General features: G+C 41.8%; 1 protein-coding gene across 3 annotated transcripts in view; it reads right to left on the bottom strand.

Annotated features, from left to right (window-relative positions):
• Window positions 1-24,233, bottom strand: part of LOC134540877 (sodium-coupled monocarboxylate transporter 1) — a 154,468-nt gene that overhangs the window by 75,992 nt on the left and 54,243 nt on the right. The window contains exon 1 of one of the 3 annotated variants that reach the window (XM_063383900.1): window positions 18,570-18,672. The exons of 1 other annotated variant lie outside the window; for it this stretch is intronic. The gene's annotated coding sequence lies outside the window, so the exon portion shown is untranslated. Of the gene's footprint in view, window positions 1-18,540; window positions 18,673-24,233 lie in introns of those variants that run through there. One more of the 3 variants, XM_063383901.1, reaches the window with a different exon arrangement.

Raw genomic sequence — 24,233 nt, 5'->3', positions numbered from 1 at the left:
ATTACATGACTCCTGACAACCAGGATTTGCTATAATATATAACCAGTGGATTAAAAAAAAATTGCAAGTTTAAATTCGACCAATTTCGGTATGGGCAACATACCATATTGTAAAGCACACCTTTATGTCAAAATACGTAATAACCAAACTGAAAAGTATATCAAGGTGGAATTACTAAGCACATTATTTCCGTGAAATTACTACGTGAAATGGCAAAAATGCATGAAGCAGAGAGTTGGTGGAATGTTTAAGAGGGGAAAACGAAATGTCCTACAAAGGAATGATAATCTGCTATACCGTGCCCCCTCTCCCCCTGGGAATTCAACGGATTTTTCAACCATGCCTGCTGTACCTGCTGTAAACCGATAGTAGATGCGAACACACTTGCACAACATCTGCCGGTACGTAACCAAGCTTCCTCAGAAGACAGACTGCAGAAGACAGACTGCAGAAGACAGACTGCAGAAGACAGACTGCAGAAGACAGACTGCAGAAGACAGACTGCAGAAGACAGACTGCAGAAGACAGACTGCAGAAGACAGACTGCAGAAGACAGACTGCAGAAGACAGACTGCAGAAGACAGACTGCAGAAGACAGACTGCAGAAGACAGACTGCAGAAGACAGACTGCAGAAGACAGACTGCAGAAGACAGACTGCAGAAGACAGACTGCAGAAGACAGACTGCAGAAGACAGACTGCAGAAGACAGACTGCAGAAGACAGACTGCAGAAGACAGACTGCAGAAGACAGACTGCAGAAGACAGACTGCAGAAGACAGACTGCAGAAGACAGACTGCAGAAGACAGACTGCAGAAGACAGACTGCAGAAGACAGACTGCAGAAGACAGACTGCAGAAGACAGACTGCAGAAGACAGACTGCAGAAGACAGACTGCAGAAGACAGACTGCAGAAGACAGACTGCAGAAGACAGACTGCAGAAGACAGACTGCAGAAGACAGACTGCAGAAGACAGACTGCAGAAGACAGACTGCAGAAGACAGACTGCAGAAGACAGACTGCAGAAGACAGACTGCAGAAGACAGACTGCAGAAGACAGACTGCAGAAGACAGACTGCAGAAGACAGACTGCAGAAGACAGACTGCAGAAGACAGACTGCAGAAGACAGACTGCAGAAGACAGACTGCAGAAGACAGACTGCAGAAGACAGACTGCAGAAGACAGACTGCAGAAGACAGACTGCAGAAGACAGACTGCAGAAGACAGACTGCAGAAGACAGACTGCAGAAGACAGACTGCAGAAGACAGACTGCAGAAGACAGACTGCAGAAGACAGACTGCAGAAGACAGACTGCAGAAGACAGACTGCAGAAGACAGACTGCAGAAGACAGACTGCAGAAGACAGACTGCAGAAGACAGACTGCAGAAGACAGACTGCAGAAGACAGACTGCAGAAGACAGACTGCAGAAGACAGACTGCAGAAGACAGACTGCAGAAGACAGACTGCAGAAGACAGACTGCAGAAGACAGACTGCAGAAGACAGACTGCAGAAGACAGACTGCAGAAGACAGACTGCAGAAGACAGACTGCAGAAGACAGACTGCAGAAGACAGACTGCAGAAGACAGACTGCAGAAGACAGACTGCAGAAGACAGACTGCAGAAGACAGACTGCAGAAGACAGACTGCAGAAGACAGACTGCAGAAGACAGACTGCAGAAGACAGACTGCAGAAGACAGACTGCAGAAGACAGACTGCAGAAGACAGACTGCAGAAGACAGACTGCAGAAGACAGACTGCAGAAGACAGACTGCAGAAGACAGACTGCAGAAGACAGACTGCAGAAGACAGACTGCAGAAGACAGACTGCAGAAGACAGACTGCAGAAGACAGACTGCAGAAGACAGACTGCAGAAGACAGACTGCAGAAGACAGACTGCAGAAGACAGACTGCAGAAGACAGACTGCAGAAGACAGACTGCAGAAGACAGACTGCAGAAGACAGACTGCAGAAGACAGACTGCAGAAGACAGACTGCAGAAGACAGACTGCAGAAGACAGACTGCAGAAGACAGACTGCAGAAGACAGACTGCAGAAGACAGACTGCAGAAGACAGACTGCAGAAGACAGACTGCAGAAGACAGACTGCAGAAGACAGACTGCAGAAGACAGACTGCAGAAGACAGACTGCAGAAGACAGACTGCAGAAGACAGACTGCAGAAGACAGACTGCAGAAGACAGACTGCAGAAGACAGACTGCAGAAGACAGACTGCAGAAGACAGACTGCAGAAGACAGACTGCAGAAGACAGACTGCAGAAGACAGACTGCAGAAGACAGACTGCAGAAGACAGACTGCAGAAGACAGACTGCAGAAGACAGACTGCAGAAGACAGACTGCAGAAGACAGACTGCAGAAGACAGACTGCAGAAGACAGACTGCAGAAGACAGACTGCAGAAGACAGACTGCAGAAGACAGACTGCAGAAGACAGACTGCAGAAGACAGACTGCAGAAGACAGACTGCAGAAGACAGACTGCAGAAGACAGACTGCAGAAGACAGACTGCAGAAGACAGACTGCAGAAGACAGACTGCAGAAGACAGACTGCAGAAGACAGACTGCAGAAGACAGACTGCAGAAGACAGACTGCAGAAGACAGACTGCAGAAGACAGACTGCAGAAGACAGACTGCAGAAGACAGACTGCAGAAGACAGACTGCAGAAGACAGACTGCAGAAGACAGACTGCAGAAGACAGACTGCAGAAGACAGACAAGCAGAAGACAGACAAGCAGAAGACAGACTGCAGAAGACAGACAAGCAGAAGACAGACAAGCAGAAGACAGACAAGCAGAAGACAGACAAGCAGAAGACAGACAATCAGAAGACAGACAATCAGAAGACAGACAATCAGAAGACAGACAATCAGAAGACAGACAATCAGAAGACAGACAATCAGAAGACAGACAAGCAGAAGACAGACTGCAGAAGACAGACAAGCAGAAGACAGACTGCAGAAGACAGACTGCAGAAGACCGACTGCAGAAGACAGACTGCAGAAGACAGACTGCAGAAGACAGACTGCAGAAGACAGACTGCAGAAGACAGACTGCAGAAGACAGACTGCAGAAGACAGACTGCAGAAGACAGACTGCAGAAGACAGACTGCAGAAGACAGACTGCAGAAGACAGACTGCAGAAGACAGACTGCAGAAGACAGACTGCAGAAGACAGACTGCAGAAGACAGACTGCAGAAGACAGACTGCAGAAGACAGACTGCAGAAGACAGACTGCAGAAGACAGACTGCAGAAGACAGACTGCAGAAGACAGACTGCAGAAGACAGACTGCAGAAGACAGACTGCAGAAGACCGACTGCAGAAGACAGACTGCAGAAGACAGACTGCAGAAGACAGACTGCAGAAGACAGACTGCAGAAGACAGACTGCAGAAGACAGACTGCAGAAGACAGACTGCAGAAGACAGACTGCAGAAGACAGACTGCAGAAGACAGACTGCAGAAGACAGACTGCAGAAGACAGACTGCAGAAGACAGACTGCAGAAGACAGACTGCAGAAGACAGACTGCAGAAGACAGACTGCAGAAGACAGACTGCAGAAGACAGACTGCAGAAGACAGACTGCAGAAGACAGACTGCAGAAGACAGACTGCAGAAGACAGACTGCAGAAGACAGACTGCAGAAGACAGACTGCAGAAGACAGACTGCAGAAGACAGACTGCAGAAGACAGACTGCAGAAGACAGACAATCAGAAGTCAATCAGAAGTCATTAGATGTTCCAAGAAATCCCCAGACGTCACAAGGATGCCAGTGTTGAAGACTACAATCTTTGAATATATATACTGTATAGAAGTCGCCAGCCCAGGTTAAAATTTCTAATACGGTTTTGAGGTAATTGGTTAATTCACCGCCGCAATCGCCACCATCTCTAGGGCATCGACTTGTGGTGGTCCCTAGCGGACAAGTGTGGAACTCTTCAAACACCCCTTCCCCCTCCTGTTGAGCGAACTTGAGCTGCATTGAATTGGGGGGGGGGGGGGGGGATTGACAGCGGGCGACAGGGCTGCGCTCTAACGTGTAAATAACAACCTAAGACGATACAGGGCGTTACGGCAGCGCACTGCAGCGGTTGAAGTTCCCAAGCTGCTCATCATACGCTTCTGAAAAACGTAGAGTAGATCCTATCCACTCGCGACTTCTGTACAGTATATATATATATTCAAAGCTACAAGCGTGTCATTAACACGACGACCGGCGCGGAGAGAGCGCCACTGGAACTGCTGTGGACTCCCAAGGAAGTCACATCCGGCCGTGTACCGCGCAATGTCACCTTGGTCACCCCGCGACCCCGCTCCATCGGCGTGTGACTGCAACTATTCTTGGTGCACTGTTGTTCGTACAATTACGTAACAACAACTACATCACGACTTTACACTTTGTGTTGTCCCAGTTCCTGCAATAGTTCCAACTCATTTGTAACCCGTTCTCTGCTTAGCTTTCCAGTATTAACTGTGCATAATTAAACAAATTATAGTCTAGTTAATGAATAATCGATTATCTTTTCTATTAAAAAATATTGCTTCAATGTAACAATTCAAATACAAAATTATGCGCCAATTTTCATAAGAAATACTAAGTTATCTTGAACTGAGCCAAAATGTTAGTAAATATTCAATTATATAAAAAGGTTGCCGAATTTATTTGAAACCGAAACTTTGGTTCTGTCTCCTTGGAAGAAGTAAAAAAATATATATATGTTATGCTTTCGAAATATTCTATTATTATTTCCAAATACTTAAAAAAAATTTCCTTTATAAAAATACGATAGTTAATTTTTTTTAAAGGTTTTATGAACTTGTAGCAAATTATTTTTTTTCCTGAATCATTACAAAGTTGTCTGAGTTGCTTAGCTTCTGGGTTGTAGCCGCGTCGAAGATATCAACAACGTTTCCGTCGACGTTGTAATACTCCATAGCTCAAAAAGGCTTAAGTAATACGGTACTAAAAACACGGGTTTGTTTTCGAACTCAGTCCCGCTTTCACAGTCGTGAATGTAGGCAGAGGTTACTCCATTTGATTAAACTGCAAGGCCTTTGCTTACATTTTCCTGGCCAGACTATGCCAGACAACCCTTCAACAAAGTAATGGCGGTAGACGAACCTGTTGGTTTCCTCTGCAACCTTGAGAAAAAAAAATCTTCATTACAAGGATTCATTAACAGGCCAGAATTTTTTTTTTCCCCCTCCAATTATTCGCCTCGCGCCAAGGCTTGAAGAATATAAAAACCCATCTAACTTTGAGAATTTAAAAGTTCCTTGGAAGTCGGAAATTGTTTTAGCGAATTGTTTTAGTGGGGTGGGGTGGGCCAATGACAGACGTGGTTCGAGACACCACATCAGTTACTCAGTAACTGTTAATCAGTAACTTCCGGTATCGCACAGTAATTGAGTCAGTAATACGGAAGTCATGTCTGCTGCTTTGACCTTACCACGCCTTCGTACCTTGTAAGGTTGGCAGCCTTGCTGACAACTATGGGGTCAGATGTATCGTTCATCATTTGTGCACCTCAACAACTCAGATCTCACGGCAAACTTCTTATACTTTCAAGACTTAACCAGACACAAATTAAATTTTTTTAGACAGAAGATATTCATGTCACAGAAATTCATAAACTCTCCATTACTCCGGGGGGGGGGGGGGGGGTGGTTATATTTTGGAGGTGCAACAGCTTAGCTCTCGTCAAACCGCATTTGGTAGGAGTAATTTCGTGAACGTAAGTCGCATAGAACGGAAATGAGTAACCACGTTGCTGCCATCTGTGGCGGATGGTGCGAACCAAAGTTCACAAAGCCAAACGGAAACTTTATAGTATTAAATTTTAATAAAGAATTTTAACATGATTGACAGTATTATAATAAAATTCCTTGTCGCAAAACAGGTCTAAAGATAGAGTTATATAATTGTCCAAAGTTTTTTTTTTTTTTTTTTTTTTTTTTTTTAAGGTTTTTGAAGTTTCTTTCTTTAGTTGCTTACAATGTTATAAATTATTACAATATAATTTTAATTCAGTGAGTAAATGTATTTTTGCAGATTTGTTTTGTAGTTACGCCCATTAAATTTTTTATATTATATTCTTCTTTGGTTGTCAATTTATTGCTGCTAAAATTATTGGTAAACAGCACAATTGCAAATAAAATATGTATTGTCAATTTTTTTAAAATAATTTCATTATAAATATATATCACAATAATTTTCATTTGTACAGTTAAAAAGGAATTGCAATTTTTTAAAACATTTCGTGCATATTGAATTGAAGTGTTCGTTTATATTCGGAATTCTTCAACGGACGCCTTATCTCCTAGTATCAGAGAGTACGGAAATATACAGACCACAGAAGTTTCACTTCAAAAAAAGGGCACTGGTCGCAAATTTTCAGAGAAATAAAAAATGCTTTCAAAGTGTAAGCACAGTTTTTATTCCAGTTGGGTTTCACTCTGGCCGACGACGCAGCGCCAACCTCGGAAGACGATGGGAAACCGTCACGACATCTCCCCCTCCACACTAACACAAGACCTCCAGAATAACTGGAGAACTTCATCACAGCGCTCAGAAATAATGTCTACGAGCACTTTTACGGCTCGGATTATAAAACTACGCAAAAAAAACAAAACGCAAGATGCAAAAATTTTCAGCATTCAAATTTTTTGGAGAACTGATTCATAAAGTGGGACCTACGCGAGAAGCAATTGCGCAACGAAAGTGTTCTTCAAATTCGGACTATTTTTTTTTTTTTTGCCGATTGTCTCGGGTTTTTAAGGCCAAATCTGAAGAGAAGCGTCCGAAAAACATTTGGACACGCAGATGATACGTGGATGTTGTATTTATTATTTTTTACTATACCCATCAGATTTTCACTTGTTAAAAATTTCATATAGTGAAAGAAAACAACACTTTCTTTAGTTTTCTTGATATATATACACACACACACACACATATATATATATATATCACGATAATTTGATTTGTACCTACAGTTAAAAAGGAATTGGAATTTTTAAAAAAAAAACATTCCGTGCATATTGAATTGAAGTGTTCGTCATATTCGGAATTCTTAAACGGACGCTTTATCTCACAGTATCAGAGAGCAGGGAATTATACAGACCAAACATACATACATACATATATATATATATATATATATGTGTGTGTGTGTGTGAATCACCAAGAAGAGCCAGGGGGGAGGGGGTACTAATTACACTGGTTTACGATTTTAATTTGTGGGGTTGGTAACGTCTCGCGTCGTTGCGTTACTTTGGTGGCTTACTGGTCTACCAGCCCGGCCCCGGGCATGTAACCATTGCGAGAACAGGCCCGCCTCACGTTTGGCAACGCCGCCGTCCCGAGTTGCTCAACTGGCGCTTCGGGCTCGCGTCGCGGGACGGACAGCTGCGCCACGCACGACGGACGGACATCTGCAGCTGCAGGTGGTCCAATTAGCGCGGGAAGAGAAAGTCCCTCCTCCGCGGCGCGGGGAACAATGTGCTCCCAACCATGGCAACCAGAACAGCCACGGCGATATCGCGGTCTGGATCCTGTATCCACTACTCTATGGAGTGGGTCTGTGTTCTTGACGCCCCCGCCAGCCCCAAGGGAGCGTCGTGAACCGCGTAAAATTGCCGGGAATTACCTGGTATAGTGTATCGCCATCCGACATATCAGCAAAATAAGTTACGGCACACAGTTCACCCAAACCTCTCGGCATTCAACGCGGGTATAGAAAATATCAGGGCTTAATTTAAACAACAAGAGAAAGGAATTTGCTTGAGAAAGCACAACTTTTGCGGCAAGTACGACAAAACAATATTTATTAATCTGAACGTCTGACATCGAACTATTACAAGCATTAAAGGAATATAAGCATTCGCCGGTACCTATTAATTAAATCGGGCCCGATGCTATAAACTATATATATATATATATTCATACCCAGCACATGATAAGGAACTATAAAAATACCCTAATCTTAACATCAGTTACAAAGACACCTTATACTTATTTAAAATCTCAAATAAACCAAGTTCGACATAGTAACCGCCTTCCTGGTTACGCGACGTGCTTTAGTGTTCGGGGGACAGGTACCCTTAAAACGTTCAACGCGAATGTCTACCAATTTGAATATCATCTAAAGTTTCAATTATTTACTTCACGTGTCCATATCCTAAAGTTGTTACATGTAACTGGGGGAAAACAGGCCTCCGATGTAAAATGACACTCTCAGGCTTGATGTAATTATTTCTGCCACCAATCTCTTGCAGCATAACCCCGTGGCACAAGGGGAATCACATGGGAAGTCACTCACGTATCGGCTCGGCGTCTCCGTATGATTAGCGAATCCTCGCTAAACCCCACTGGTCCTCAGGCCAGTCGGTGCTGACGGCTATACCAGCCGCAAGGAGCCTCGTTCCGCCGCGATAGTACAGCGGCTATCATCTTCACAAGCTTTACCGCTACTCTTGCACACACATATCAAGGCGTTATTTTTGCCCAAGTCGGCCCCACACTCGCAAAAGTAATTTTTAGCGAGGCCGCTGGCGCGAACCGCCGCCTACGCGCCCGCCCGTCGTACACAACAGCTGATCGCCTGCCTTCCCCTCCCCTCCTTCAACGAAGGGAGGGGAAAAAGTCTGTCTCCCTCGCGCGCATGCGCGCCGTGCTCGTGAATTGTTTCATTTTTACCCCGATCACAATCTGTCCAACTTTGCTATGTCGCATTAATAATTAAAATACTTTTATACAAATGCAAATATATAACTACATTATAACTATAGCTAATAAACACAATTATTTAATGATATTCACACTAACTGTTACCAGGTGCTCCCGGGCGACACTAGCGCTGAAAAACGTTACCAACATTTCAAAAAAACCGCCGTACGGATAACACCAATACTCAAATAAACTATACTAAAGGAAAACTATAATATAAACTTCCTTTTAATTTTCTAGTAAAACAGTACCCCGAGAAAGGGGTACATTCTGTAACCACTACTCTATGGAGTGGGTCTGTGTTCTGTAACCACTACTCTATGGAGTGGGTCTGTGTTCTGTAACCACTACTCTATGGAGTGGGTCTGTGTTCTGTAACCACTACTCTATGGAGTGGGTCTGTGTTCTGTAACCACTACTCTATGGAGTGGGTCTGTGTTCTGTAACCACTACTCTATGGAGTGGGTCTGTGTTCTGTAACCACTACTCTATGGAGTGGGTCTGTGTTCTGTAACCACTACTCTATGGAGTGGGTCTGTGTTCTGTAACCACTACTCTATGGAGTGGGTCTGTGTTCTGTAACCACTACTCTATGGAGTGGGTCTGTGTTCTGTAACCACTACTCTATGGAGTGGGTCTGTGTTCTGTAACCACTACTCTATGGAGTGGGTCTGTGTTCTGTAACCACTACTCTATGGAGTGGGTCTGTGTTCTGTAACCACTACTCTATGGAGTGGGTCTGTGTTCTGTAACCACTACTCTATGGAGTGGGTCTGTGTTCTGTAACCACTACTCTATGGAGTGGGTCTGTGTTCTGTAACCACTACTCTATGGAGTGGGCAAGCCAACTTGTTGGCAAAACAAAACGTAGCCACAGAATAACGTAGCTGCATTGGCTGAAGTCATTTGAAGTTTAGGATAAAATGTTGTGTACATTATATTGTTATTCTCTCTAAATATCTATATTTAATATATTTTTAGATCCTCGATTTTGTGTTGGAAAACGGAGTCTTTGTAGCAATATAACCTAAAATTTAAGATAATTATTTCTTAAATACCTACAATTACTATACAATGAGTAAGTATTTTATAGTAATTTAGGAGTTATTTTACTAACGTGATAAAACAAATTTGTTGTGTAATTTTTTTATCTCGTAAAAATTGCGAACAAAGTTTTCACTTCTGTAGGCAGTCCTCATGACTGAGGTTATTACAAGAGTTTTCCTGCCTTTTTTTTTTTTTATGCTCTTCGCCTGAGAGGCGAGCACCTGTGAGCCCATCAGCGTCCACCGAAAATTCGATGGACATATATCTTCCCCTTCGACGCGTCAGCGACCCCGGAAGCCAAGAAACAGCCTCACTTCCGGTTTATTATTATTTTTGACGTGACGTCTAATAAATCGATGAACGCCGGCTGCACGCACGAAAAAGTGTCCCATTACGCACACTGTCCCGTTACGCTGTGTCCCGTTACGCACATTGTCCCGTTGCGCTGTGTCCCGTTACGCTCATCGTACACTTCCGCCGCATCTATCTCTCTTCCACTCGATTGGAACAAACATAGATTTGACTTTTTCGAGGCAAATTAAACTTGAAACACTCCCATTCGTTTCCTACTTTTCCCATCATCGTCCTATCCTTAACAGAATAACACAGATTGGAAGAAGTTAAATAGCAAACATGTATAAAAGTTATAGTTAAAATAATCTCTTCGTTCAAGTAATAAACATATTTGAATTAATGAGTGCAAATAAAAGTAAATTCATCAATTAAATTGTAGCTTTCATTTCACTCCTTTGTATCGATACAAAATAGCGATAATTCAATAAAAATGATTCAATTTTATTCATAAAAGTATGCAATCATTTCTTCAATGTTTTGTCAATGACGTTGTCACGTTAAACTATCGTCCGTAAACCGACTTTACAGACAACCAATATTTTTCCGGTTGCAAGCACCAGGGACGTCTGGCGACGAACAGCGGAGTGAACACGCTCGCATTTCCCGAGCGTAGAGCGGAGGTTCCCAGACTTTGCTCATAGATCACTTTCAAAATTTAGCTGGTATCGGTGGATCCCCTGCAGCTACATTGAAGCGCACTTAAGTGAAGTCAGCCGAGAGGCATGTGAGCAAGAGCTTATATAAATTAGGCGGCACATAAATCCGCATGCAAGAAAAATAGTTCCTTAAGAAGGGGAAGGAGGAAGGGTCACCAGAAAACTGGAGTGGTCAGGAGGGGTAAGCGGGATGTGGGGAGGGGAGGGGGTAGGAACACGACACTAACGGCGACGAAGGCCGAAGACAGCCGAAGGTTCACTGAGACGAACACGAGTTCGGCGAAACATTTCCACCGTATTACCAAAATCTCGACGAAAATATTTGAAGATTAGATCTAAATATGGAAATTTGCGTTGCGGCTGAGTTCCAACCACGAATTAATAGTTTTCGAAGAAAAAAATGGGTGAGAATTGATTGGTTATTTAATTGACTGTGCTGTGAGTAAATGTCAAAAAAAAAAAAAAAAAAAAAAAGTAAAGTCGGCCAATCAAAAAAAAAAAACGTTTATACATCCTATTTTACTTTTTTGACATCTACTCACAGCACAAGGAACCAATCAATTCTCACTTATTTCATTTAGAAAACTCCCCATTCGGAGTGGTAAAATATATAAGTGTTTTTTTTTTCGTCTTGTATTTATTCAAATATGTAATTATTACACTATTAATTTTTATTATTATATTACATAGTATAACGATAACAGTCGTAATATAATAAAAATTAAACGTTAATTACGTAACGTTAACTTCTACAATGACAATCGCAAAATAGTCATAATTTTAATGGGAGGGATGTACATACTTGATGGATTCACAGCCAATTTAACAATATTTGGCTTCAGCTTTCGTGGACCCCCGCTTACGAATTTTGAACCCACATTTTTTTTTTTTTTTGGTCACGCCAACGTAGACCCCCGTAGAGTCTCCCGTGGACCACGGGAAGCCTTCATTTCACAGACGAGAGAGCCACACCCGAAGTTCCCCGAAGTTCATGCTCGCTTTTTTCTTTCGTTCCATCTCATTGTATAAACCGCTGTGGCATTAAATGTTGCTGTCGATTAGGATAGGTTAGCTAAATTATAAATACTTTTTAAAGATTGTGGACGGTTGGTTATATTAGGTAAGTATAGCTACATTAAAAATACTGTAAAATAATTTTATGGTTGCTTAGCAAATAACATTTTAATATGTAGCTATCCAGGGCTAGGAAACCGTTTACATGATTTCACAGTATCTTTTAATGTAGCTATCATAACCAAATCAACCGTCAACAATGTTTTAAAGTATTTATAATTTGCTAACATAACCTTTTACAATGAACAAAAAAAAAAACCGAAGATGCACGATCGGGAGTTTGGCTCTCTCGTCTGTGAAGAGAAGGCTGCCCCCTGGACCACTTTGGGAACTAAGGGCGTAGGGCTTGGGTGTAGGGCGTAGACCGTAGACCGTAGACCGTAGAGCAGCGGTCTCTACGCCCTACAGAGGCCCGTCGAAGTCCCTCGCCTGGCTGCGCGCGTCACAATGGAGACGTCAGAGCCAGGACTTCGCTGAGAAACTCCCAAGTGGTCAAAAAAATGCCAGAGCCATTGCTCACTTCCTCAATTAACTTTTTTTTTAATCGGTCAGAAATTTTCCTAATCGCCTTGACACTGTCGTGTCGGTTCTCCTCTGCACAGAAAAGAAAAAAAAAGGTCAAAAGAACCAGTGACAATAGTAATGAGTCTTCCGTAGCTTGAAGCTTTTGGACATACGCCATTGCTAAGCACATGTATGTCTGTAGAAGAAAACTAAAAAATACCCAAAAGACAAAAACACAAAGTAAGCAAAAAATTGCTGTTGTCAACAGGATATAAACACCACATAATATTCCATAACAGGAATATGGTCAACAAACAAAAAAAAACAAAGAAAAATGGACTAAGAGAACGAAAAAAAACCCACAAATGATGACAGCACAAAAATATTGAAAAAAAACAAAACAAAATTCTGCAGAACAGTTGAAACGAAACAAAAGCACGACAAAACGAAAAACTTACATCAAGTCATGCACTCCCATTGCACAAATCTTTCAAAGATAAGTCTTCCGTAGCTTATTACATCAGTAGCTAGCATGTATAGTCCAATTTCATTATTTAATAAAAATGTCTTAGCTCAAAGAGGAAAAAAATGTTCAGTACAAATAATTTAAAAAAATTTCCAAACTTTGTTTTAAAAAATGTGTTTTTTTTTTTATATTTTACATTAACTTTCATACATTTACTTGATTAACGAACAATAGTAGAACTTCCTGAGCAGCAGAGAAGTTCACGTTCAAGAAACACATTTTGCACGCTTACAACAAACAAAATCTTGAAAAATGCTATTACCTGCTTCGAAAACAATTGGAGCATTGGCTCTTTGAAGAGTGTGTAATGTAAAGTTATTTATTACAGTGCCACTCAAAGAATGCTGTTGCCCCATGCGTTTATGATACGCACACTCTTAACCGCAACAGATTTACAAGGAAGGAAAAAAAAAATTAAAATTTGTTTTAATATTGCGAAGATCAATTATAGCAGAGAAATACCAAACGCACTGAGAAATAAATAATAATCTCCTAGCTAATTCTAGAGAAACGGTTTCTAACATTCAACAACGTAGTCTTTGAAATAATATTTACTAGAATCTTTCGTTTGAACCAAAAATTATGCAGGTTCAAGAAAAAAAGGTATTTATAAATTATTCTGGTTTTAGACAGACGGTTATGAGGACCCATTTGTCATAGAATCATAAAATATACATTTGTAATTGTTATTGCATGTTATTCAAATGTTGACATGTTTTAATAAAACTGGGGAAATGTTTATGGGAAATTGTATGTTGTAGCATGAATTCCATTATAGTTGACCAAAAGTTCCCATTTTTCTGAGACATCTTGTAGTTGATTTTGAACATAATGTATAAAACTTCGATGAACATTATTTCCGGAAGCAACTATACTGAGTTACATGTCCAAATTGTATTTTAACGTAAAATATTAAATTAAAGTTTAATGTGTTCGTAATGCGAAACTGTACTATATCCAAAATTTATTAAACTGTGAAATTACGGATTATAAAACTTTGATATAAACTTGATATGCAATAAGCTTGGTATTTCTTTTTGACGTGACAACGTCTAATAAATCGATGAACGCCGGCTGCACTCACGAAAAAGTGTCCCGCTACGCACATTGTCCCTTACGCTGTGTCCCGTTACTCCCATTGTACGCTTGCAGCCGCATCTATCTCTCTTCCACTCGATTGGAACAACCATCGATTTGACTTTTTCGAGGCACATTAAACTTGAAACACTCCCACTCGTTTCCTACTTTTCCTATCATCGTCCTATCCTTAACAGAATAACACAGATTGGAAGAAGTTAAATAGCAAACATGTGTAAAAGTTATAGTTAAAATAATCTCTTCGTTAAAGTAATAAACATTTGAATTAATGAGTGAAAATAAAAGTAAATTTATCAATTAAATTGTAGATTTCATTTCACTCATTCTTTGTATCCGTACAAAATAGTGATAATTCAATAAAAATGATTCAATTTTATTCATAAAAGTATGCAATAATTTCATCAATATTTTGTTATGACGTTGTCACGTTAAACTATCGTCCGTAAACCGAATTTACAGACAACCAATTTTTTAATTTTGTCTATAGGGTAAATTTTTTTCCCCAAGAGGAAAATAAGTCACAGTACGGTCCTTAAACCAATAATCCGTGTAACTAGTCACTTGGGAGTTACATCAGTTTTAAACTTAACCCTTTTTTCCCCCCATTTCTCCGGACATTTCCCGTATGCCACTCATCTCGTCTGTATTACGAGGCTTTGGCGATTACTCTCAGTTCGTTTCGGGGCAGAGTTAAAATATGATTGTAACAAAACGGCGTACGAGTGAGAACCCAACCATCAACGTCTGCGCCCGGCTCTTCGCCGGCTGCGATTGGCTCGTTCTCTCAGCCAATGGAGTGGCGGGTGCACCGAAGTCCGCCAAATTCAAAACTTGCTCGCTACTGTTAAACTTCGCAGGGTTTCCTATCCGGACATTGTAATTCTCAACGGAAATTCGAATATACTTTTTTGCACCCCCTGCCAACCCAATACGTCCCGCAATTTTGAACACCCAGTACACTACTCAAATGCTTTCCAAAATTTATACAGGTGCGCCTTCATGAAGTTAAGAGCTGAACCAGAGTTTTGTTACAACTAACACGTGACTCTTTCAGAGTTAACATAATAATGGTTCAGAAAACAACTATGCTATGTTTGACATTTCTACGATCACCACAATACTTTCCGCTGTCATAATATGACTTCATTTAAATAGTTTGGTACACGTCCTTATTTCCAATGCATTTTTTGTTTTGTTTTAAGTTTTACCTCCAACCAGTTTCAATGACATTTTACGAAATGACAATTTTTGCGGTAATTGCAGAACCAAGTTCAACTATACTTAATCCAGATGCTTGAAAAAAAGGAGTTCCATCATAAATACGTTAACTAATTGCACCAAACAAATGTTTTTCAGCTTCATCTCCAAATTGAAGTACACCCGCAAGTTGAACAGGCGTATTCAACTTTTGTTTCGCGTCGAAGCAGCAGTCAAAACCTGTCGTGTGGAATCCAAACCTGCCCTGCACTGACTGAAAGACTGTTACAATTTGTCAAACTCGTCAACTGGAGCAAAGCTGGGAATGGGTCGACCCGTCGAAGCGATCACACCGAGTCTGGTCTGGCGAAGAGCGAGAAGAAGACATCGCGAGCGGTTTTCAAATAAGACCGTTCCCGGAATTTACGGGAAAATAAAAGGCAAATCTTCACAGCCACAGCACGCAATATTTGATAATGTTCGAGCTATACGCTAATTATTCTGAAGCCATGTATATTAAGAGCCCACCTACGTGAGCGATGCTTCAGAAAAAAAAAAACCGTCCACGCGATTTAAAATCTGCTAAAGTCTTTTTTACGAAAAAAAAATCTAAGGACACGCCGAGTTACGGATGCATATTTCTTTTTTTTTTTTGAAATGTTCATTTTTTTTTAGAACAATGAAAATGGTTAAATCGCGTGTTTTTAGAATATTTTTTTTTGGTAAATATGTAGTTGGGCGATACTTGTTAAAAAAAAATTTAAATTCCGAAAATACTTTTATTCTATGCTTTTTAACTTCCTCTTTTCATAAAACCCGGCGGCGATAAGAAATTACAAATACTTTAGGAGATATCGCCGTTCTTATTTTGCAATACAAGACCTGTGCAATCATTCGACCGTCAACATTTTTTATTTTGCCGTGTGTTCGTAAATGCCTAATTAATTAAAATGGTCGATTAGGTCAGGTCAGTTACATTATAAATACTTTCAAACTAAGCGGACATTAAAAATATTAATTAATTATAATGGTTGTTTTAATTAAAGTATTTATAATGTAACTGACCTGACATAAACCGGGACAAAGGATGAACAGTAGGAACTCACGTAATTTTTTTTTAACTTATTATTTGCGCAACAATATACAAATAACAAACAAGAAACAATGGTGAATGGGTGCGCAGAGCTTCAGGAGAAACAACAGCGATTTCAAAACTACTCCAGATATCCGAGTGTGATCTGCTCACGAAACGCATTTTAAGAGTTCGCTGAGGGCCGAAAACTACTTTTGATTTCGGATTAAGTTTTTAACAGTATTTTTTTAGAAGCGTTAAAAATGGGTAAAACGCGTGTTTTCAGAGTGATTTTTTAGGCGGTACATATTCTTGGAAGCAATTAAGGGTCTTGCATTACACCTTTATCTTCATTTCTCCGCCGTCTAACAAGGACGGATCTGGAATGGGGATCAGGGAGGGGCCAAATAATTTTTTTCTAATAAATTTTGGTTTATTTAGAATTTGAAATACCGAACTGCTCTATTTAACAGTGCGTATGGAAGCTGAATAATAATTTTGTAGTTCTGACTTAGTCGTGTGCATTTGATATTTTGGTTCAAAACCCGTCCTATTATATATAGCACTGCAGTAACATAATACTTTAGTAATTTTGGAAAACTATGATTAGGAAAATCAGAAATTATTCAGGGTTAGGGGGGGGGGCGGCATGCCACTATGCGCCCCCCCCCCCTTTTTTTTGGACCCACCAATTATAATGTTACGATCACAGCTCAAATTCCACGAGTTTTTGTATGACGACGAGAAGACTGCGCGCCTGATTAAGACCCCTGCCTACCCGGGCACACACACGGTGCGCAGAACTTCAGGAAAAACAACATCGATTTCAGAACTACTCAAGATATCCGAGTGGGGTCTGCTTACGAAAAGCATTTAAGAGTTCGCCGAGGGCCGAAAATTACTTCCGATTTCGGATTAAGTTTTTTAAACTGTATTTTTTTATAACAGTTAAAACGGCTACGAGTGTTTTCAGAGTAATTTTTAGGCGTGAAACAACCGGTACAGATTCTTGAAAGCACTTAAGGGACTTTCATTACACCTTTATCTTCGTTACTCCACCACATAATGTTAGGGTCACCGCTCAATTTCAACGCACGACGAGAAGGACTGCGCGCCAGTCCAGAGGAGACACCGCGCTAGAAGCACCAGCGAGCGTCGCGCTTGAACACTCCTGACCAGGTTAGGTTATGTTCGGACGTGACCTGAGCCATCGCACTCACCACAGAACAAGGAGGGAAATAAAGAAGTGCGACTCTTACAGTGGAAACTGAAACCATGTGTCGCTATCTGTTGGGCGGGCCCATAACTACCAGCAAATAAACAATCGGAATAGAGGTTCTCATACAAATACGTTTTTTTTTGGTTAAATTAAGTTTATCTCCATGACGGCGCAAAACTAATCTAACCGATGCGAAAATAATTAATGTTGTTTTGTAATAAACCGTCATGTAATAAATAAAGGAGTAGGAGGTGCAAAAACTTATTGTATGACACGCCACAAAATTAGTGGCTACCTAAATAGAGTGAATTTCCACTGGTTTGTTTGCCTGATAATAGCTTATACATTACTTCTCGTAATAAATTAATGTAGTTATGTCAGCAATGTATTATGAAAACTACTATCTAGCGGACGGGCCCATAACTACTTCAAAAAACTAGGTCTCAGTCTCGGTAATTAAAGCTGGGTTTACGATTGATTTCCTTAAGAATTATAACTTAACATCGAGCACACGATTAAGTCAAAACTACATTTTCCAGCTTATGATTGACATAGAAGTCGTTAATTCCAACCAATCACAGCAACAAACACATGGTCGGCCATTGTTCGAAATGGAGAAGCAGGTTTGAAATAGGTTATTGACAAATGGGATATCTATTTTTCTTCTATCATTACATCATCTTCTACTGAAATGTCAAATTCTGTTGCATAAGAATGTTCACTCATGTCTAAATTAAATTCGTAATTACAAATATACGAATTCTAACCAAAAAATACTGCCTCGCTCGGTACAATACCAAGACATATAACTTCCGGCTGAAAGGTTCCGGTTTGTTGTGATTGGTCGCTTCCCTTAAGTCTTAACGAAAAATATAAAATATAACCATTTCTGTTAAGTCTTAAGTCATCATATGGTTCGCACACGACCCGTCAAAATTCACACACGACAGTCATAAACCATTCCACTAGTTTACATAGAGTCATCTGGTAAGTACACGACTAAGTCTTAATTCTTAATTTCACAATCGTAAACCCACCTTAAGAGTTTATCCACAGTGGCACTCACCCTGCACGTAGTTCCGGCGGGCGCCCACAGATGGCAGCGCTGCAGCGGCGGAGACGTGTTTACCGCGCGAACACCGGACCGCTACTGACGCCGACCTGCACCCCACCTGCGCCGAGCCGGCCAGCCCCGGGTGATGACGTCACGGCCCGGCCACCCACCAACCGCGTTCCTTCACTCTCTTTACTCCTTGCTCCTTGCTCCAAGCTCCACGCTCCAATCTCCCGATCTCCGAGTTCAAGCCACAGCGCGCACAAGACAGCTCCTTCTCCAGGAAACGACATCCTGTTTCAGGCTCGAGTTAACCTTGTTTTTTTTAACGAAACCGGTTTTCGTGAAGACGTTGCACCTTCAATTTTCATGAAAGCATTCACATCGAGTTTCATGAAAACATTTTTTTTTTTTAATTTCGTAGCTGTGCAACCAAGGATTCGTGAAATTTGTTATTATAGTTTCATAAAACATAAAGTTTTTTAAATGGAAATTTCAAGAAACCAGTTTAAATAATTTGCATTGTTTTCATAAATAATATAACTGGTGTTTGTGTTTTTTTAAGCTCAGTGTCAATTAGATGATGTTAAAAAGAGAACGTGATACTATATTTCAGACGCGGTGTAAAATCTTGGGAATTTCTCATAACTGGCAACTACGCAACTTAAATGCTGTCAATGACAAATACGCCATCAATACAGCCTTAGCACTTCCTGTTCTTTGCAAAACGGCGTTGATTGTTTTTTTAAAATATAATTAGTGAGCGATAAACATTAAAACTAATTTCACTTACAAATTTCCATTAAATTTGTTCCATGCAATAATTTTCTTCAGTGTGTGGCCCACATTACGTAACGAGTCGTCCAAAAAACTCCATTACGTTGAGCGGCCTTCGATAGCCAATCGCCCGCGCACAACCTCACTCATTACGAAGGCTGGGTTAGCGTCAGGCCAGTGATTTAGTCGAGCGGAGAGAGCAGTTGGGTGACCTCGCCGTGCGCGAAGTGAACTTGTTCGGGCGAGTCGTTCAAGTGAAGCGGCGAGTGAGCTGGATCCAGTGAACCGGACGTTAGAGTGAGCTGGATCCAGTGAACCGGACGTTAGAGTGAGCTGGATCCAGTGAACCGGACGTTAGAGTGAGCTGGATCCAGTGAACCGGACGTTAGAGTGAGCTGGATCCAGTGAACCGGACGTTAGAGTGAGCTGGATCCAGTGGACCGGACGTTAGAGTGAGCTGGATCCAGTGAACCGGACGTTAGAGTGAGCTGGATCCAGTGGACCGGACGTTAGAGTGAGCTGGATCCAGTGAACCGGACGTTAGAGTGAGCTGGATCCAGTGGACCGGACGTTAGAGTGAGCTGGATCCAGTGGACCGGACGTTAGAGTGAGCTGGATCCAGTGAACCGGACGTTAGAGTGAGCTGGATCCAGTGGACCGGACGTTAGAATGAGCTGGATCCAGTGGACCGGACGTTAGAGTGAGCTGGATCCAGTGGACCGGACGTTAGAGTGAGCTGGATCCAGTGAACCGGACGTTAGAGTGAGCTGGATCCAGTGAACCGGACGTTAGAGTGAGCTGGATCCAGTGGACCGGACGTTAGAGTGAGCTGGATCCAGTGGACCGGACGTTAGAGTGAGCTGGATCCAGTGAACCGGACGTTAGAGTGAGCTGGATCCAGTGGACCGGACGTTAGAGTGAGCTGGATCCAGTGGACCGGACGTTAGAGTGAGCTGGATCCAGTGAACCGGACGTTAGAGTGAGCTGGATCCAGTGAACCGGACGTTAGAGTGAGCTGGATCCAGTGAACCGGACGTTAGAGTGAGCTGGATCCAGTGAACCGGACGTTAGAGTGAGCTGGATCCAGTGAACCGGACGTTAGAGTGAGCTGGATCCAGTGAACCGGACGTTATAGTGAGCTGGATCCAGTGAACCGGACGTTAGAGTGAGCTGGATCCAGTGAACCGGACGTTATAGTGAGCTGGATCCAGTGAACCGGACGTTAGAGTGAGCTGGATCCAGTGAACCGGACGTTAGAGTGAGCTGGATCCAGTGAACCGGACGTTAGAGTGAGCTGGATCCAATGAACCGGACGTTAGAGTGAGCTGGATCCAGTGAACCGGACGTTATAGTGAGCTGGATCCAGTGGACCGGACGTTAGAGTGAGCTGGATCCAGTGGACCGGACGTTAGAGTGAGCTGGATCCAGTGAACCGGACGTTATAGTGAGCTGGATCCAGTGAACCGGACGTTAGAGTGAGCTGGATCCAGTGAACCGGACGTTATAGTGAGCTGGATCCAGTGGACCGGACGTTAGAGTGAGCTGGATCCAGTGAACCGGACGTTAGAGTGAGCTGGATCCAGTGGACCGGACGTTAGAGTGAGCTGGATCCAGTGAACCGGACGTTATAGTGAGCTGGATCCAGTGAACCGGACGTTAGAGTGAGCTGGATCCAGTGGACCGGACGTTAGAGTGAGCTGGATCCAGTGGACCGGACGTTAGAGTGAGCTGGATCCAGTGAACCGGACGTTAGAGTGAGCTGGATCCAGTGAACCGGACGTTAGAGTGAGCTGGATCCAGTGAACCGGACGTTATAGTGAGCTAGATCCAGTGAACCGGACGTTAGAGTGAGCTGGATCCAGTGAACCGGACGTTATAGTGAGCTGGATCCAGTGAACCGGACGTTAGAGTGAGCTGGATCCAGTGGACCGGACGTTAGAGTGAGCTGGATCCAGTGAACCGGACGTTATAGTGAGCTGGATCCAGTGGACCGGACGTTAGAGTGAGCTGGATCCAGTGAACCGGACGTTAGAGTGAGCTGGATCCAGTGAACCGGACGTTATAGTGAGCTGGATCCAGTGAACCGGACGTTAGAGTGAGCTGGATCCAGTGGACCGGACGTTAGAGTGAGCTGGATCCAGTGAACCGGACGTTAGAGTGAGCTGGATCCAGTGGACCGGACGTTAGAGTGAGCTGGATCCAGTGGACCGGACGTTAGAGTGAGCTGGATCCAGTGAACCGGACGTTAGAGTGAGCTGGATCCAGTGAACCGGACGTTAGAGTGAGCTGGATCCAGTGAACCGGACGTTAGAGTGAGCTGGATCCAGTGAACCGGACGGATCGAGTGATATACCTCCCTCGCCACACTCGCCCTTTACAGGTAGGGCATGAACGATTATGTCTACTCAGTAGAGTTCACTAGTGTGTTGCATGATCACTCGAGACATCTCTCCTCGACTTCGCGGCTCGTTTGAGTGACAGGAAACACGCTCACATTTGTCACTTTTCACATCGAAAAGAAAAAAAAAAGAGATTTTGGAATGTGAAACATGTGTTCATACGAAAACTAATTGGCACAGGGAAAATGCAATCGCGAAAAAGTGGTTCTCGGCCGTGTGAATACCAGGGCTGGGCGAAAATTATATATATATATATATATATATATATATATATATATATATATATATATATATATATATGTGTGTGTGTGTGTGTGTGTGTTTTTCAGTATTTTGTAGTTATTGACACTCCTACACCCAACTTAACTAGCTTCTTGATTTGTGTCAATATTCACTCGCCTACTTGATTTTTTTCTCGTCTACTTAAGGGGCCCGCCTCGTCAGGGGTGTATCTGTGTTAGTGAGGCGGAAACATAAGCGCGACTCTCAAGGGTATTTCTAGTGCGGTATCGCCTCTACGCGCAAGGCTCTCGACTGGCGCGCAGTCTCCTCGTCGACACGGGATAACTGTGAAATTTGAGCGATGACCGTGTTATTATATGGCAGAGAAATGAAGATAAAGATGTAATGCAAGTCTCTTAAGTGGTTTCAAGAATCTGTACCGGTTGTTTTACGCCTAAAAATTGCTCTGAAAACATGCGTTGTAGCCATTTTAACTCTTCTATAAAAATACAGTTTAAAAACTTGATCCAAAATCTAAAGTACTTTTCAGCCCTCGGCGAACTCTTAAATGCTTTTCGTAAGCAGACCCCACTCGGATATCTCGAGTAGTTTTGAAATCGCTGTTGTTTTTCCTGAAGCTCTGCGCACCGTGTGTGTGTCCGGGTAGGCAGGGGCCTTAATACCAGCCACTCGATGACTGGCCCAGTATGAAACAGCCTCAAGCACGCTGACTTGTTCCGCTTTCGTGAAGTTCGTGGAGCGTAAGGCTATGTACCCAACTGCGAAGCAAAAGCGAGCTATGTGCCAAGTCGCTTCACAACTGAAATCTTAGTGTTGACTTCGGCCAATGAAATTTAGCGATGTATCCGACATCTGTTGGCAGAGTTACCTATAATAACTGCCAAACGATTATTATCCCGTGACGTCTGACCAGCAACCTGTAAGCACAGTTTTACAACATACAAATAAATATGCTTTATATAACATTTTTAGTTAATTCTAACCACAACACATTTTATTTATTTAGAATAGTTTTCCTTGTGTCTTATAAGTAACAACATTAATTTATTTTTTAAAAGCAGGAATTAACACCTGGCCATTGTAATATCTCGATAATGTTTTGCCACACTATGATTTGATAAATATAAACAGTTCTCTAGTCTTGCCAAAATGGCTTCCTGCTCTACTCTCGTTGGCTGTTATACTCAGCTCTATTACAGCCCGTACAACACAGTAGATAATAAATATAGTTTAAAAAACTAAAGAAACATGCTTTTAAAGATTATCAAACTAAACAGTAAAAAATAATTTTAAAATTAAATTTATGACAATAGTATATAAGCAATACTAGTATAAATGAGAAAAAAGCTTGAGGCGCTTTGTGCCATATTTTTTGAATATTAAGCGCCCCATGCTTTTTTCTCATTTATACTAGTATTGCTTATATACTATTGTCATAAATTTAATTTTAAAATTATTTTTTACTTTTTAGTTTGATAATCTTTAAAAGCATGTTTCTTTAGTTTTTTTAAACTATATTTATTTTTAACTTTTTAGTTTGATATTCTTTAAAAGCATGTTTTTTAGTTTTTTAAACTATATTTATTTTTAACTTTTTAGTTTGATATTCTTTAAAAGCATATTTTTTTTTAGTTTTTTAAACTATATTTATGTATAATTATCATAGGGAAATGAGTTACCGACAATACCTATTACCATCTGAGATAACTATTTGGAGTTGCAACGTCACAAAGAAATGGTAAAGTCTCTACGAATCATTTGCAGTTAGATGTATGGATATAATATTAGAATTTACCGGGGAAAAAAAAAAAAAAAAAAACATTTTTTTTTTCGGCGTGGCCAGGAGTAGAACCCACGATCGCTGAATCCGAAAGCTGACGTCACAGAAGTCGCGCGCCTTAGACCGCTCGGCTAACGAACGTAATAAAATGGGTGGGACATTTTACATTGATGAGTCACTCACTCTTAGTCGAAAGAGTTACAGACGGACAGACAGAGTTACAGACGGACAGACAAACATACAGGTGAAGCTAATATAAAGCATGTAAATAAAAAAGGGTAGGAAGTTAAGGCTAGGGACTCGTGATGGGCTGGGTAATTTCGCTAACTGCCGACTGCCTTTTGCTGGCGACAGGCGACATGACGCTATGTCCATTCTGGAGCCAAGTCCGCGGCAGCAACTCGCGATTAATTGACGTAATTAAACTTACTAATGTATACACAGGCATACACTACATCCTTAGTTTTTAGTTACAAG

This window comes from Bacillus rossius, chromosome 17 (genome assembly GCF_032445375.1).
Source record: "Bacillus rossius redtenbacheri isolate Brsri chromosome 17, Brsri_v3, whole genome shotgun sequence".
Classification (NCBI taxonomy): Eukaryota; Metazoa; Arthropoda; class Insecta; order Phasmatodea; family Bacillidae; genus Bacillus; species Bacillus rossius.
The sequence above is the reverse complement of the archived record's forward strand: the minus strand, read 5'-3'. Positions and strand labels throughout refer to the sequence as shown.